Here is an 18,385-nt window from a genome sequence, read left to right on the forward strand (position 1 = left end):
TCCTGGAGGATGTAACTTCACAGACAAAAAAGCTGGAATCAGTAACCAAGATTCTAATTCAAATCCATTAACCCCTGTGATCTGTTGCCGATCTACAAAAAGAGCCTAATAGCACATCAGTCGTTTGACCAGCCAGCGTCCACCCCTTTTTCTGGTAATAAAAGCCCACAAATTCCCTCAAAGTAGGTACCTCTCCCCGACGCTCAGTTGGCGTGGCTCCAGTGGGGTCGACTCTGCCAAAGAGCCACGGGTGCCATGTGACCAGAACTGGCCAATCCCAGTCTCACAGCCTCAAATAGCGATTGGCTCCAGGTCAGACATGTGACCCCATAAGAGCCAATGAGACATCATGAGACTTGTGCTGAGGCTTCTGGGAAAGAGACAGGCACTCTTTGCGGCTGGATCTAAACGCTGACAGGCTACAGGGGGTGAATATGCTACAGCCATTTTTCTAACATACAGCTCCTACAACTGAAGTCCATACAAGAAAAGGCAGAGTTGACTCGTGGGGAGAACCTGAGTCCTGATGACTTTACTTGAGCCCTGAATCCAGCTAGCTGTGCCTGACTTCACAGTTAGGTGAGCCTAACTCAAATTTCTTTCCAGCTTAAGCCAATTTAGGTTGATGTTTCAGGCAGCTGAAGCGAATTGATGTATATGTGTATATCTGATTAGTACCTCACAGGATGTGAAAAATGGAATGAACTGACAATTGTCTTGTAAAACAGTGTATATACACATGATTATTAAAAACACTGGTCACAGGTATTGATTAATAATAACAAGTGCAAAGAGAAAAAAGTGGGCATGGGAGAGAAATGACTTACTGTGACATGTGGTTATTCTGACTCTTGAAAATATTCCAAAACATTTGTTTAAACAATTTTATCATAAAGCTATTTCAGCAATAATAATAAAAATAATAACAAGAGCCATTTGCTGAATGCCTACTGTGGGCCAGAGGCTGTTGAAATGACTATATTATGTAATCTACTTGACTCCTCATAAACGACCTTACGAGGTAGATATTATTATCATTCCCACTAACAGATAAGGAAACTGAAGCACAGAGAAGTTACTCACCCACAGTTACACTGTAAATAAAAGGCAGGATTCAAATGCAGACATTCTGATGCAGCTCGTGCTTTTAGCCATGACACGGAAACTGAACCTACACTCAAAGTTCTAATGCTGTTCCAGTGAAGCAGAAACTCAAACTCAGGCACTCCCAAAAGCATCATATGTGAATGTAATATACCACTATTTTAACCCTTGAAGAGTCTTAAGGACTAATTCCTACATAGTTCTGCATTATGAAAGTATACATATTTAACCACATTAGTGATTATCATTTTTTAAAAAAGTGTGAAAACCCTCACAAACCTCAACCAATTGCATCCTTTGGTTAAACAAAAGTCCTAGATGCTGCCAAGACTAAGGAGTATATTATATAGTACTACCTTTCCAGAAAATAAGATTTGCACCTTCCACAAAGTCAACTTTATGAGAACATTCCCATCACTAAGTTACTTTTCACCACTTTTATAGAACAAAAACTTATTTTAAAATCTACCCATCTTAGTATAATATAAAAAAGAAAAAAATTTATGAATTGGACTTTCTCAAAATTAAACTTTTTTGCTCTTTGAAAGACACTATTATGTTAGAAGGATAGGAAGCCAAGCTAAAGACTGAGAAAAAACCAACTGCAAATCACATACCTGAAAAAGGATTTGTATCCAAATATATAAAGAATTCTCAAAACTCAACAGTAAGAAAACAACCCAATTAAAAGCTAGGCAGGGCTTCCCTGGTGGCACAGTGGTTGAGAGTCCGCCTGCCGATGCAGGGGACACGGGTTTGTGCCCCGGTCCGGGAAGATCCCACATGCTGCGGAGCGGCTGGGCCCGTGAGCCATGGCTGCTGAGCCTGCGTGCCCGGAGCCTGTGTTCCGCAATGGGAGAGGCCACAACAGTGAGAGGCCCGTGTACCACTAAAAAAAAAAAAAAAAAAAGCTAGGCAAAACATTTCAACGGGCACTCCACTAAGAGGATCTAATGATGGCAAATAAGCACACGAAAAGATGTCCAATGGCATTAGTCATCAGAGAAATGCAAATTAAAACCATGATAAGATATTACCACATACCTATTAGAATGGCTAAATTAAAATCACTGATAGTATCAGTGATGTGGAATAGGGGGAATTCTCATACACTGCTGCTAGTGGGAGAATATAAAGTGGTACAGACACTCCGGAAAAAGGGCTGACAGTTTCTTATAAAGTTAAAAATATACTCACTATATCACCCAGCAATCCCCACTCCCCAGAGACAGCTACCCTAGAGATAGAGAAATGAAAACTATGTTTGCACAAAAGTCTGTACACAAATGTTTACAGCAGCTCTATTCGTAACTGTTAAAAATTGGAAACCCAAATGTCCTTCAGTGAGTGACAATGGAAAACTACTCAGTAATAAAAAAGGAATAAACTTTCAATACATGCAATAACTTAGATGAATCTCAAAGACACAGTAAAAGAACCCAGTCTCAAAAGCTTACATGTATGATTCCATTTATATGACATTCTCAAAAAGACAAAACTATAGGGATGGAGAAAAGATCAGTGGTTGCAGAGGTTATAGGATGGGGACAGTTAACTATAAAAGGACAGCATTAGGGAATTCTGGAGGGTGATAATATTATTCTGTATTCTGATTGTAGTGATAGTTGCACAAACTACACGTGTGAAATTAACAGAATAAAAGAAAAAAGTTTTACTGTATGATAACTTTAAGAATAAAATTTTTAAATTATTTTTTAAAATATGAATCTCAATGTCACAATGGACGTGGTTTTTAAAAACTGGAAAGAGGGGCTTCCCTGGTGGCGCAGTGGTTGAGAGTCCGCCTGCCGATGCAGGGGACACGGGTTCGTGCCCCGGTCCAGGAAGATCCCACATGCCGCGGAGCGGCTGGGCCCGTGAGTCATGGCCGCTGGGCCTGCGCGTCCGGAGCCTGTGCTCCGCAACGGGAGAGGCCACAGCAGTGAGAGGTCCGCGTACCGCAAAAAAAAAAAAAAAAAAAAAAACTGGAAAGAAATAAAGAAGGATAAGTTTGTTAATAAAAGGAAAACCTGGGCTTCCCTGGTGGCGCAGTGGTTGAGAGTCTGCCTGCCGATAGGGGGGACACGGGTTCGAGACCTGGTCTGGGAGGATCCCACATGCCACGGGGCAACTGGGCCCGTGAGCCACAACTACTGAGCCTGCGCGTCTAGAGCCTGTGCTCCGCAACAAGAGAGGCCGCAGCAGTGAGAGGCCCGCGCACCGCAATGAAGAGTGGCTCCCGCTCGCTGCAACGAGAGAAAGCCCTCGCGCAGAAACGAAGACCCAACACAGCCAAAAATAAATTAAAAATAAATAAAAATAAATAAATTTAAAAGGAAAACCTATACATTTCCCTTTCTGCAAATGCAGATTTTTGAGGCAAGAGCAGAGCCTCAGAAAGAATGTCTGCAAACAGAACAATCACTAGTTCACTAGGTACAAAATATAGGATACTTTTGAAGAATCCCATCACAGCTAGATAATTGGTCCAGGACCAAAAGTAAATACTGGAAGAAAAATGAAATCAACAGTGTACCACCAAGGTGGTAGGCAGACTGGCCTGGCCTAAGACATGTTCAGTAATAGATAATAAGGGAGGTGATTTGTAAGCACCATTCTCGTCCCACTGTGGACTTCCTTCTGCGACAGTGTAAGGATAACCGCCAGATCATCTTGAAATCAAGTCATGAAATATACTTTTATATTTTTAAAAATCAATTATTGTCCTAAATTAACTTTTCTTATTAATTTAGTCATGGTCCTCTTTTACTTCTAAAAAATTAAATCTTATTTGATTAGAGACAGACTTCAAAAAATAAACTGTGATCAAATAGCAGGAACAAACAGTAGTAACTAAAATTTCTTCAGTCTAAACTGAAGATGATTTCTGTAATCTCTGTCTTTACATTTGTCTCCATTAGGGAAAAAAAAATTATCTACCTCATAATTAACTTGGCTGGAATGAATCAGACTGCATTTGTAAAGGTTTCAGAAGACCAATGAGCTGTGCTAAACATTACCACTATCCACCTGAGCAGATTACTATACGTAAGTTTCTTTACATAACGAACAAAACAAAAATTTAAACAAAAGAACTACTAGAAAAAAAATTAGACATTCATTTTTTTAAGTCAGTAATTTGCCTCATACATTATTATTTTCCCTGTGGAAACCCAATTATTATCCTGAAAACAAGACCACTTTAGAAAGTAAATGCACTGTGACAAAAGAAAGAAAAGGCAGATTGATACATTATTAAAATAACTCACATGCCATACCCTGAGGAGTAAGGAAGCCATGGCAGAGCAGGCCCCCTTCTCCTCAATGGACAGACAGCACAGCTGTGGGGAAGACACTGCAGCTAGCACAAGCGTGTCACACTTCCTCAGGGAAGAAGCAAGTTACAGACCACTCTAGAGAGGGCGCCCAAAAACTGATGGCCATGCTCATTACCCAACGTCCAGGCCACCCACAGGCTGACTGCAACCCAACTTTCCCACCATTCCCACACAGGCCCCAGGGACCGTCAGGCCTCTGAGGCTCTGCCAATGCCCTTCCCTCTACCCAAATATCCTTTCCCTCCTCTCTCCAGACCTGAATCCTGCCCAGCTCTAAATGAACACTTCAAGGCGTATTTCCCTAAGAATGCCTCTCTCAAAACCAAAATTACTTCCTACAGAATGATCTGCCTCTTACTCATCCATTATCTTGGATTAAATACATCATGTAAGATGCCTTATCTGACCAACACAACTATTTTATAAATAGGAGTCATGTTTTATATCATCTATATCCCTGTGACAACCATTCAGCTCACTAAAACCATTCAATAAATACTCTAATTGAATTTCCGAAAGAGTTGACCTAAAATAACCTAAATGCCAAGCATTCCAAGAACTGTCCTGAACCAAATTCACTTCTCATTCGAATGCCAATGTCATAGACAGGGATGTTGTACTGCCTTTAAATGTACTTGCCTTTATCCAAAACTAGAATCTCTGATGAATCTATGGGACACACGTGTAAAATATTCTGCAAAGTAAAAAAGCTTTATTTATTGTACTGTGCTTAATATTCAGCCAGACTTGCATTTTTCTCTAAAACTTATAAAATTACTGAGTATGCAAGAAGCATTAGAAGAGAGACTAAGTCTATTGAGAAGAAAACTGGAAGTGAAGGTCATCAATCATTTTCTACTCTGAATAATCTCTTTCATAAAGAGGTAAATTCTCCTAAATTCCAGAATGAATGGAATTCAATACAGCAAAGTAAAATGCTTTAAATACATAAAATAAATATCTTGGGCTTCCCTGGTGGCGCAGTGGTTGGGAGTCCGCCTGCCGATGCAGGGGACGCGGGTTCGTGCCCTGGTCCGGGAAGATCCCACATGCCGCAGAGCGGCTGAGCCCGTGAGCCATGGCCGCTGAGCCTGCGTGTCCGGAGCCTGTGCTCCGCAGAGGGAGAGGCCACAACAGTGAGAGGCCCGCGTACCGCAAAAAAAAAAAATAATAATAAGTAAATAAATAAATAAATAAATAAATATCTTGATGGACCTTCCACCATCTGTTTTAGTAACTTAAATTATAAAAAAAAAAACAACTCTAAATTTAAGACAAGTTATATCAAGAGCTAAAATTGAGATTTTTTTTTTCCCCATCTATGACTTTGATTTTCCTGGCCCATTTTTGAGCATTGTCAGTATTCTGGATCAATAATTCCAAATTATTTCTTGAAGAGAGTGAGATTCCTCCCAAGTCATTTAACATGCTTACTAATCAATAAAGATTGAAAAAACAAAAAACCCATATTTATGAAGCAAGCAAATTATATTAAAAGACTGACTTTGAGGGCTTCCCTGGTGGCGCAGTGCTTGAGAGTCCGCCTGCCGATGCAGGAGACGCGGGTTCGTGCCCCGTTTCGGGAAGATCCCACATGCCGCGGAGCGGCTGGGCCCGTGAGCCATGGCCACTGAGCCTGCGCGTCCGGAGCCTGTGCTCCGCAAATGGGAGAGGCCACAACAGTGAGAGGCCCGCATAACGCAAGAAAAAAAAAAAAAAAAAAAAGACTGACTTTGAGAAAAGGTTGCTGCTTGCCAAGAAAATTTTATTATTATAAAACATTTTCTGTCATTTGTATTTCTTCATTTTCCCTTCCAGATTATCTGTGTAGCCTTGTAAACACATCATAATCCAAAGCAGTTGAGCTTTATAAATAAAATGTAAATCAACGCAAGAGAGCCAACTGCATAATTAAAACAAAAGCATACCAGGCTTCCCTGGTGGCGCAGTGGTTGAGAGTCCACCTGCCGATGCAGGGGACAGGGGTTCGTGCCCCGGTCCAGGAAGATCCCCCATGCCGCGAAGCAACTAAGCCCGTACGCCACAACTACTGAGCCTGCGCTCTAGAGCCTGCGAGCCACAAATACTGAGGCCACACGCTGCAACTACTGAAGCCCGCGCACTCTAGGGCCTGTGTGCCGCAACTACTGAGCCCGGGTGCTGCAATTACTGAAGCCCACGCACCTAGAGCCCATGCTCCGCAACAAGAGAAGCCACCACAATGAGAAGTCTGCGCACCACAACGAAGAGTAGCCCCCACTTGCCACAACTAGAGAAAGCCCGCGCGCAGTAACAAAGACCCAACACAGCCAAAAGTAAACAATAATAAAAAATAAATAAATAAAGGCATCATCACATAAAAACAAATGAGGAAATAATGTTTTAAAAAAAGAATAACTGGTGGGGCAATGGTTAAGAATCCGCCTGCCAGTGCAGGGGACACAGGTTTGAGCCCTGGTCCAGGAAGATCCCACATGTTGCAGAGCAACTAAGCCCGTGCGCCACAACTGCTGAAGCCCGCACGCCTAGAGCCTGTGCTCCGCAACAAGAGAAGCCACCACAGTGAGAAGCGTGCACACCGCAATGAAGAGTAGCCCCTGCTTGCCACAACTAGAGTAAGCCCGCACACAGCAACGAAGACCCAACGCAGCCAAAAATAAATAAATAATTTTTTTAAAAAAGAAACTAAAGAAATAAAATATATTTTGGGGAGAAATAGGAAAAATTATACATGGTTTGAGCCCTAGAAAGATCCCACATGTTGCAGAGCAACTAAGCCCGTGCGCCACAACTGCTGAAGCCCGCACGCCTAGAGCCTGTGCTCCGCAACAAGAGAAGCCACCACAGTGAGAAGCGTGCACACCGCAATGAAGAGTAGCCCCTGCTTGCCACAACTAGAGTAAGCCCGCACACAGCAACGAAGACCCAACGCAGCCAAAAATAAATAAATAAATTTTTTAAAAAAGAAACTAAAGAAATAAAATATATTTTGGGGAGAAATAGGAAAAATTATACATGGACTTGATATCTGATAGTATAACTGTTAGTATTACTGAATTATCTTCTTGGGTGTGATAATGGCATTATGTTTATGAAGAAATATGTCCTCATTCTTAGGAGACACATGGTGAAGTATGAATGAAATGCCACCTAAGATGTCTGCCACTTACTTTCAGCTGGCTCAGGAAAAAGAAAAATTCTAGCTATTTGACAGAGAAAGAGAGACAAGGCAAATTATGACGTAACACTAACAATTGGGTATTGATTATACTATTCTTACAACTTTGCTGTAGGCGTAAAGATTTTCATAATATAAATTAAACTAACAGTTTTCTTTAACTTAAAAAAGATTCAAAACCCAAACTAATCCAGAAGTTATAATCTTCTCGTAAATATAAAATATATTTCATTTTATGCTGCTTAATTCATCTCCTCCAAATTAAAAAAAAAAAGATGGAAAAGGGGTGACTTATTTTACATAGTAAGGAATTATAGCGAACGTCCAGGAGTAATATTTAGGTTTCCTTCAAATTGATATTGAATACAGTCTTTTTAATCATCTGAGCAGTTTATACTGATCTTGGGCTCATTAACTGCTAACTTACCTAGTTTTTTTAAATAAATATGTTTATTTGAATACAATTACCTTATCCCTTAAAGAAGCCAGAAAGAAGATTAAATAACCCAGAAGACACAGCTGGAAACTGTAAAGAGGTATAAGAAATAGAGTCACTGGCAGAAGAGAAGAGCAGATCTCTTGCAAAGCTGCATGTACCCTGCCTGGGTCAGACATAGTTCATCTTGAGCCGAAGATCCAGTAGACACCCATCTGCCCAAAATGCCTTTTTCCAACTGAGAAAGAAGTGAAAATGCTAAGACATATGAGAACATTCGTTGCTGTCTACAGCTAATTGAATTAGAAATCTTTAATACCATTTCTAGTCCTGAAATTCTATTATTCTACATAAAACACCTATAAAAACAAGTTTATATTATCATTTCACACCCATTAGGATGGCTACTATCAAAAAAATAGAAAATAACTGTTGGCGAGGGTGTGGAGAAATTGGAACCCTTTTACATTTCTGGTGGACATAAAATGGTGCTACTGCTATGGAATACAATATGGGGATTCCTCAAAAAATTAAACACAGAATTAACATATGATCTAACAATTCCACTTCTGGGTATTTCCCAAAAGAACTGAAAGTAGGGACCTGCACAGATATGTATACACCCAAGTTCACAGCAACATAATTCACAACAGCCAAAAGGTGGAAGCAACCCGAGTGTCTATCAAAAAATGGATGGATTAAAAAAAGTGTATTTACATACAATGGCATATTATTTAGCCTTAAAAAGGAAGAAAATGCTGCCACATGCTACAATATGGATGAACCTTGAAGACATGCTAAGTGAAATAAGCCAGTCACAAAAAGACAAATATTGTATCAGTGCACTTATATGAGGTACCTATGGCATGAATGGACCCTATTCAAATTCTTAGAAACAGAAAGTAGAATGATGTTTGCCAGGTGCTTGAGGGAGAGGGGAATGGAGGGTTAGTGTTTAATGAGTACAGAACTTCAATTTGGGAAGATGACAAAGTTCCGGAGATGGATGGTGGTGATGGCTGTACAACAATGTGAGTGCACTTAATGACACTGAATTGTATGCTAAAATGATTAAAATGGTAAATTTTATGTTATGTATATTTTAACAATATTAAAAAAAAAACCCACAAGTATGCAAGCCATAATACCCTCCTAACCCTCCTTAAAAGGAGTGAGACCCGTGTCCTAATCCTGATGCAAACTTAAGGAATGCTCACTGCCCATTTCCCAATCTTCCCTGCCCATGAAGGAGAAACAAGAGCTGGCAGGGCAGAGCCAGAGGCAGGAAGTTGGTCCTGATGTTAGTCCCAATGAATAAACTCAGAAAAGCCAAAACAGAGGGTAAGGCCCAAGGTGACTGACAGAGGCAGGCTAGGGAAGAGAAGGCAAAGGCAGAAGGAAGGAAATCCTTGAGAACATGGGCAGCTGATGAGACTGGGAAGGGACACCACAGCTGTGAGCAAAGGAGGACCAGAGAACAGGGGAAATCAGAGAAGGGAACTGCCCCAAGGTAAGGAGACAGCAGCAGGAGAAAAAGAAGAATTGTAAACAAGAAGGAGCTTCATTCAAGAAGCGATTCTTCCAAAGTACCAGCAGGAAAATGGCTTCCTTCCACTGAGGTGGCCATTTGTATCTAAAGAAACCAAGAAAGTTGGTGAAGCCTATAAAAAGTTAGGAAGAAAAATACTTTTCTATGTAAGAATATTAATATACCCCCATCCACAGAAAACTGTGTACTGCCATTTTTTTCATTTGTTTTTGTCTTTTTTCTCCCACAAGAAGAGAACACTTACTTGTTTAGGGATAATTTCAATCAGGGCCTACCTTTTTTATTTGTATCAAACACTAGTACGCCATGAATGAGCTAAGCGTTCTAATGGCACAGGGGTAAGTAAGAAGCCAGCTCTGCCTGAATCTGAATCCTGGAATTGTGACCTGAGGCAATCTGCTTAAAAATTTGCTTTGATTTCCAAATCTGCAAAATGGGAATAATAACAGTGCTACACTTCAAGGCATTGCTGCAAGAATTAAATAGGGTAAAGTATGAAAGCACTTAGAACAGCATCTGGCCCACACTAATCACTGTTAAGGTATTAGCTTCCTATTATACTCCAGACCTAGAACATGAGCTCCAGGAGAGCTGAGATTTTGTCTGTTTTGTTCCCTGTTGAAGCCTCAGGTACCTCACATAATTCTTTGTTGAATAATAAAAATGTATCGAATGCCAGCAACACAGAAGCCCAAAGGAATAGCACCACCTTTCTGTTATTAGCAACGACTAAAATCTGCGTCACTTCAGGCTCACAGTTCACAGAGGGTTTTCTACACCTTATCTCAGGTGATTCTGTGACGCTGCCATTATTACCTCCGTCTCACAGACAAACGAAGGCTCAGAAGACGTAAGTGACGTGCCCAGGAATCCTGGCAATTAATACTACTTCTGTTCACTCTAGACCCCCACCCAGAAAGCTCAGAACATACCCTACTGAACTGTTCAATTCTCCTCAACTACAGATACCCAGAGTTCAGGTTCACCAAAACACTTTATCCAATTTGCTTCAATATAACTGATGGAGAGGGAGGAAACAGGTGAAACAACATTAGTTACTATTAAAGTTGAACAATGGGTACAGTGGGACTGATTATACCCTTTCCACTTCTATACATCTGGAATTTTCCATAATAAAAAAAGTGTAATTAAAAAATAAACTCTTCACTCCCAACATAAGCTCTGCCACTTCCAACTCCCTATTGAGCACACCTGGGTGCGAGGAAAACACCGCAGCAGAGAAGTTTCTCAGTCTGAGGCAGTGAAGAGAGTGCTGAACTGGGAATCAAGGCAGCTGCAGTCTACATTCCGCTTTATCTAACTGTGAGACCTCACCAGTCCGTCTACAGCTCCTCTGGGCCCTGAACTTCCTCATCTGCTCCTTCCAGGGTTAAGATTCTGATTTCACCTTTCTACTAGTTCCTTAAACTCAACACACAAAACCAAACTCGTCTTTTCTCTATTCTAAACCCCTAAGGCCTGTTCTTCCTCCCGATTTCTGTATTCCTGCGCCCCCATTCTGCCAGCCATCCAACCATAAAAACCTCAGCATCACCTCTGACTTGAGACATAGAACTGACTGTTCCCTTCCCCTCCTACCTAATCAGTCACCACATCTCTCTGTTCAACCTCCAAAATACCTCTTGACTCCACCACCTCCTTTCATCCCCAAGTACACCAACTCAGGCACTCATCCCTCACCTGGAGTAGTACCAGGAACCCAACTGAAAACGCTGTCTCTAGTTTCTCCTCACTGACAATCCATCATATTCATTCTCCAAAACCCAGTCATGACCTCTCAACAGCCGCACTGTCCGCTACGTTCCTTCAGGTAACCCAGGGTCCGGGTAATTTGGATACGCAGTTTCCGGACAGCCACCTCATTTCCAACACCACCCCTCAGCCTTTGCTCAAGCTACCCTTCCCTCCAGAATGCCCTCTTCTTGCCATGGCGTCTCAATTTCGCAGTGGTGCAATTTAAATGCCACCTCCTCAGTTGAAGTGTTCCCTTATATCCCCAAGGGGGCAGTATCACTCCCTCCACTGAACCCCTAAGCACCTTGTCTGAACCCCTCTTACAGCACCCTTCAAATTCCTATTAGTCCTTTCTTGTTTTGGTGCCCCTACTCTCTCTACTAGATGATTCGTTCCTTGTCAGAGGAAATGATGTTTTATTCATCTTTGTATCCTTCAGAACAGAGCTTCTCAAAGACTGTGCCGTGGCACTGTGGCATGCCGTGAATGAGCTAAAGATGTTGTAGTCGGTGATCCCCTCAGCCCTCCACAAAGCGACTTCAGCAGCCAAAGTCCCAACAAGTCAAGCCTCAAGCAGCCTCAAGCAGCCTCCTCCTTCAACCAAGTATATGCCATGATGACTTGAGAAGCACTAAGAGGACGCAACACGTGGTACACACAGATGCGTACTAAACATTTGCTGAACTGAATCTTGGAATAACTCACCTGTTCCCCTTCAACCACTATTCTCAAGAAAATTTACCATCCAGACTAGAATCTCTCTGAACATTCTCACTGAACATGTTCTGATCATCTTTTTAATAATCACCTGTTTATTAGCTGGTTATACTTGCCTTACCATCCAAAGCCCACATTGATAGTTACTGATTAAAATAGCAAAGGATATGAACAAACAATTCACCATGAAGAGACTCAAAGAGAAAAATTCAACATTATAGAACAAAGAAGTACAAATGCCACTTTACACTATTAAGTAAGCAAAAACTTTTAAGGAAAAAATGTATTTATATCCAGTTATGGTGAAACAGGTTCATCTGTATATCTGTTAGTAGTACAAACTGGTATAACATTCTTAAAAAACAGTATGGCGATATATATCAAAAGCCATAAAAACATTCATACCATTTAACACAATAATGCATTCAAAAATTTATCCTAGAGATATAATTAGCCAGAAAAAAAATACAATAATATCTACAGTAACGTAGATTCAAGTATTAACTGAAAACCAGCCAGCAACATAAATATCTAACATAAAACGATTTAAGTAAATTACTGACGGCATGACTTGATGAAATATTTTGCAGCCTCTCAAAGTGTAATCATGTCAATTAAAATTGTGACAACTATAACATGGAAATGTTTCATAATCTAATAAATAGGAAAAATTCAAATTATATGCATCATAACTAAAAATGAGTACAATAATATATATGTGTGTGTGTATATATATAGATAGACAGATATCTATACATATACATATATATATATATATATATATATATATATATATTTTAAGAATGCCAAAAAGAAAATCAACTGTTTTAGGGGTAGTAACCCAAATATTTAACAATTTACTTAGTAACAATTCTTAAATTATTTTGTAATTTAAGAGAGAAAGTTCTACCATACTGAGGAAACTAGGGGTCCCAGGATGCAAACTCGATATAGTCTCAGGAAGAGGCCCACACCTCTCTTTTACTGCTCACTTTGGCCTTAACTGAGAACGCTCATGCACTTCTTATCACAATGACCTATGACAACCCAGACCCCAGCTTTCCAAGGACCAAGAAACCAGCTCAACTAGTCTTCTGATCACCCCCATGAACCTGCAGGGGATGAATGTGCAAACTACCCTAACTCAAGAAACAAAGAACCCCTACAACAATGTTTTACTTTAGCAATCAATAAGTAGCCAAGCCTAAGTTTAATTATAAACCCTAAAAGTATATAGCATTGTCTCATTAAAGTCTCTGGGACTAGTATTAAAAAAATATCAAAAAATAATTTTAGCACTGATGCCCCACAAGGACAATATTAAAACAGCCTTCTAATTGTTTTTCTGTAGTATTACTGTTTTCTTAGTTTAATACTGAATGGCCAAGATACTATAATGGACCAAGAAGATTAATTACTGTGAAATAATAAATAGTCAAGACTAGAATGTCATTCTTAGGGCATTTCAGCAAAAAACAAATAATTTGAAGGACTAATACAACCATTAGGAAAAAAGTTGAACCTTTTGTTTCCATTGACATGTTCTTGGCATCTAGATCCTCAAAAATGCAGATATATACAGTCATTCATGACAATACACACATAGTAGATAACAGGAAAAACAAACAATTTAATACTTAACCCGTTCAGCAGAGCACTGGGTGATCAACACTCAAGAATGTTGACACAGAAACTGAAGGACCTCTGAAGATCCAATCATATGCAGATAGGTTGAATCCCTGTGCAGTTACTCATTCAAAACAGAAGTGGAAGATTAACCTACCCTCACTTCTCTTCAAACAAACTGACAAAGCGTCAGGCAGTCTGTCTGGAGTAGGTCCACCATCACCCAGTCTGCTCCAGAAGTAGCCAATTCAGTCAGGTCACCACTGCCTCATCTTGCTGACCAGACACCCTCCTCTAGATTAAGTCTCTTTTGTCTTTTCCTCAGGCATTACCAAGTCCTTGCTTTGTAAATAAGGCTCTCCCAGACCTTACTCACCTGCAGTTCACTGCACTGGGTATCACCCAAATAGCCCATCAGAGCTCTTTATAATTTCTGAAAGAGAGAGAAGGAACCTTTTAATACATACTAGAAAACACCACTGCTGATGTATCAGTTCTGAAGCATTTGTATCCAGTGGTCACAGCATATGGTCCTTTGGTCCACAGAACTTCAATAAAATGTAGCATAACCAGCCAGGACCAAGAGTCCTGAGATAAGGGTCCAGAGATAAAAGTTTGGTTTAATGTTGCTACTAATCAGCTGTGTGACCTTGGGCAAGTCACTTGACTTCTCCAGGCCTCAATTTCCTCATCTGGAAAATAACACAGACTAGATAGAAGCAGCAGAGCATACTGCAATGGAAAGAGAACGCCCTTTCCAAGGCACAACGCCAGCACCGCTACTTACTAGTCTTGCGACGTTATGTTCGTTAATTCACATTTAACCTAAATTTCCTCTGCAAAGCAGAAATAACAGCTATCTTGGAGTTGTTCTGAAAACTAAAGGAAAGATAATGAGTTATAAAAAGCCTATAGTAAGTATACTGTGCATCTCATCATAAAATTCCACAGATGATAATTACCAACATTACTCCCAGCCCTAAGGTTATGTGAATTCAATTTCCAAATATTTATTTCCTTACAAGATCAACAAATCAGAACTTTACCAACCTGACAATGCAATTAACTGTTTGAGTGTTTCACTAACAATTCAATTACAGTTATCTTAAACTAATGGAAGTTTAAGATTATCAATATTAATTAACATCACAGGAAATAAGGGCTAACATCTAAACGGGTTCAGTGGCCGTGCCTTCCCTGACTTCTCCCACTGCTTTCACTACTGCCCGCGCACCTAGGCAAGAGAGGTCTTCCAAACACCAAGTTAACACCAACTGCTTTCTAAGGTCAGATTACGGGGACATGGCTAAAGATGGAGGAAGGAGAGCAGAGGCTTTTTATCTTTTTTCCTATATACACTTAGCATTGCTCGGATTTGTTTACCATACCATGCATCAGTTTTACATAAAAATAAAGTTTTTTTAACTATATTAGTTACACATATTGCCTACTGAAGGGAAGCTCGCCTCACAGGAATATTTTCACCACAAGGAGAATATCGACAGAAGAAAGCAAAAAGGCAAATTCAGATGTTCCGAGAACACCTAAAATATGGCACAGAATTAACAAAAATCACAAACATTCACACGTCACAATGGTTTACTCAAAAAAATCTGCCGTGCATTCTTTGAAGAACCTAATGATGAATCAGAGTTTTGGGGGGTCAAAACAACTTGAACACACAAATTCTGGCTTTACCAGACAACTTCCTGCCCTTGGAGAAATTGACCCAGTACAATTTACACCAGTAAACAAGTTGGTATGACTCTTTAGTAGTATGCTGAAAAACTTTCAATTTGCTTTATACAGTTGGTAGCTTTTAAAATGAAGATATATACATATATAAATATATATGCACACATATATATACATATAAATTAAAAACCTTCATGTTATATCTACTATTTATTTTTGAAAGAGGAATATTAACTCTATTAAATTCAGGATAATCTCAGCCACTGGTGAAGTGACAGACCACTAAGTTTTACGCTGCTCCTAGCCAATGCTACCGAAGTCATCCTGACTACACCCAGCAATTTAAATGAACTACAAGCTGCTGTGGCCACACTCTCCACACATATCATACTTCTCTCCTAGAAAACAATTCAAACTATTACTTAGAAATCAAATTATATTTGCATGTATACTTATCTAAGTTTATGGAAATAAACAGCCATAACAATTTGTTTATAATTTTTTAAGTAGCTCCTCCCCATCTCTTGTTTACCGACAAGTTGATAAACTTGGCCCCAAATCTACTATGCATTTAAAACTCCTACGCATTTAAAACAACAGGCAAAGGACCTTACTTCTTGTGCTGGGCCTGTATTTAGAATCTTAAATATAGTCTGACAGATAATTATAGGCTAATTTGCATTTAATATCAATACCATGCCTACTTCTTAAACAGAGAACAAAAATGCATGTGTAAGATCTGGTCTACTTATTTGTAGGTCCCTCTGCAATATTCTTAGCCTTTCATAAATATGCTCTATATTTTTAAACTACACAAGGCCCTTTGCAAGTAGGAACGATTTCCCCTGTTATTTTGGCAACACTCCCTTCTCCAGTAAAACACTGGACTGTCCATAAATGTATACAGACTTTAAAACAATGTAGATTGAATACTTATGGTATTAGAAATGAAACTTCTTGCTAACAACTGCAAAAATCAAGCACACCAGCTGATAGAGAGGCACTTACTGGCTCCCCAAAACTCCCGCCTTACCTAAAAATAGTGTCCCAGCTTCCCAGCCAAAAGGACTAAAAAAACTGTGTCTTCATTCAGCTCAGACACAGACCCCCGCTTCACCACAAACTTCAGTACTATGGCATTTCCCATTTTAGAATGCTTTGTGTGACAACCTGTTCGGTGGCCAACCACCAACTTCACTTTGAAGTGAATACTAACACTTCACATGGTCTACACGTGTGAAAATAGTGGAAAATGTCTTGACACAGCTCAGGCCAAACAACACTAGCCACACAAGATTACCTATTTCTAAATATTCCCTTTTGGATTATAAACAAACATCTCCATAGGCCCAAAAGTAGATCATTGGTTCTTTCCACAAAGTAATATGTATTAAAAAAAAAAAAAAAAAAGATAAAAGGTACAGTTTGGGAGGTCTAAGGCATGAATATGCCTCCATCTGTAAGCTGAAAATAAATTTTAAAAGCCATATTTGCTCTGCTAAGAATAAAAATAAAAATACATGTAATACACACAAGCACTTCTGAGTTTCAAACACAAGCAAATGTGGTGTGTGCACTTACAAAAAGATCTTGGTTTATGTCCACCTTCCTCTCCCAAGTTTTTTTTTTAAGGCAAAAATGTCAATTGTATGCCTCAATCTGGAATAAAATAAAGCACAGCTTACTCTTCTTAAACAGATGTGTGATAGAGATGAAAACTTTGTGAGTGGACTTCAAAATTCAAAGGCTACCCAGATGTGTTAAAGGAAAAAAAAAACAAAACCCTGCAGTAACCAATCTACCATAACAACTTACATTTTCTCAATAAACCATAGTAAAATATTTTACACACACACTCACACACACTGTAGTATAGCACATCTACAATGACTAAAATAAAAAATAAATAGATATATTTTTAAAGTTGAGAAAATTGCTTGTGAAGAATGTAAAATTAGCAAACCACTCTCCTTCTCACCAGTACAGAATACTGACTGTTCATTGACACTATATTAATAATGTTTTATAAATCCAAAGCCTTATGTTAGATTAAATAAAGCAACACTCTGAATTCACACACTACATGTGACCAGAAGATAGTGACAAGCCAGTCTCATCCTTAATAACCTATAACCAAAATGCAACACTATCATTTTTATTTCCAAGTAATTATGGGAGAGACAAGCACTGTTCCATTTTTCAGAAAATAAAAGCAGGATTTGCCTGAAATAATTCTTTCCAATGGAAAGGGTGTACTTTACATGAGTCCCACAAACTGTAGACACACAAAATCCACATACACAATCACTAACACTCAATGCAGACTAAGTGATGGACACCAAAGCACAGATAAAATTAAGACATTCAATTAAAGTTACACAAGGGAATTTAAATAGGCAAACTATAATTACCCCTGGTGAAGATACTAATCAAGGATGGCTGCAAATAACATTTGGCTCTGGATAAGCTCCAGTAGCTGAAAAGTTTGGTATACTTGACACAGTTGTCCTTTCCAAATCTAGCCCTGCCTCTACTCCCATTTGACTGAGTGAGTGATTTGGAAATAAAGATGGCCCCATCAAATTACTTAGTTTCAGTCTCACCCTCATGACTTGATTAAAATAAAGAAGGAAAAAAGGTAAATCATTTTTAACTGCAGTCTCACCTTACACATCTCACCAGCACTGTAGTTCTTTAGTGATCAATTACTTCATCCAATTCCTGAGATAAACAGAAAAGTATAATGTGTCTATACAACACCAGTAAGAGACATGATAAGTAGCAAACAATCTATCAGCCTGAAGTGAAAGGGCATATAAATTTCAAATGGAAAAAGTTACCAAAATGGTACAGTATGCAGCTTTGTAAGTGAGTCTGTTTGCTTTACTTTAAAACAAAAACATTTCCTCTCTGTGTGATAAAAGAATAATTATAAAGTGCTCTTAAAATCCAAACATAAAAATGTCATATCTGACTGACCTTACTTT

The 18,385-nt window shown here is 39.4% G+C and overlaps 1 protein-coding gene across 1 annotated transcript in view; it reads right to left on the reverse strand.

Moving 5' to 3' along the window:
• Positions 1–18,116, reverse strand: part of HELZ (helicase with zinc finger) — a 149,966-nt gene extending 131,850 nt beyond the window's left edge. The window contains exons 1-2 of the mRNA XM_007455280.1: positions 18,064–18,116; positions 14,080–14,136 (exon numbers count right to left, since the gene is read on the reverse strand). The gene's annotated coding sequence lies outside the window, so the exon portion shown is untranslated. The remainder of the gene's footprint in view (positions 1–14,079; positions 14,137–18,063) is intronic.
• Positions 18,117–18,385: the final 269 nt, after the last annotated feature.

Source organism: Lipotes vexillifer, unplaced genomic scaffold (genome assembly GCF_000442215.2).
Source record: "Lipotes vexillifer unplaced genomic scaffold, Lipotes_vexillifer_v1.1 scaffold664, whole genome shotgun sequence".
Lineage (NCBI taxonomy): Eukaryota > Metazoa > Chordata > Mammalia > Artiodactyla > Lipotidae > Lipotes > Lipotes vexillifer.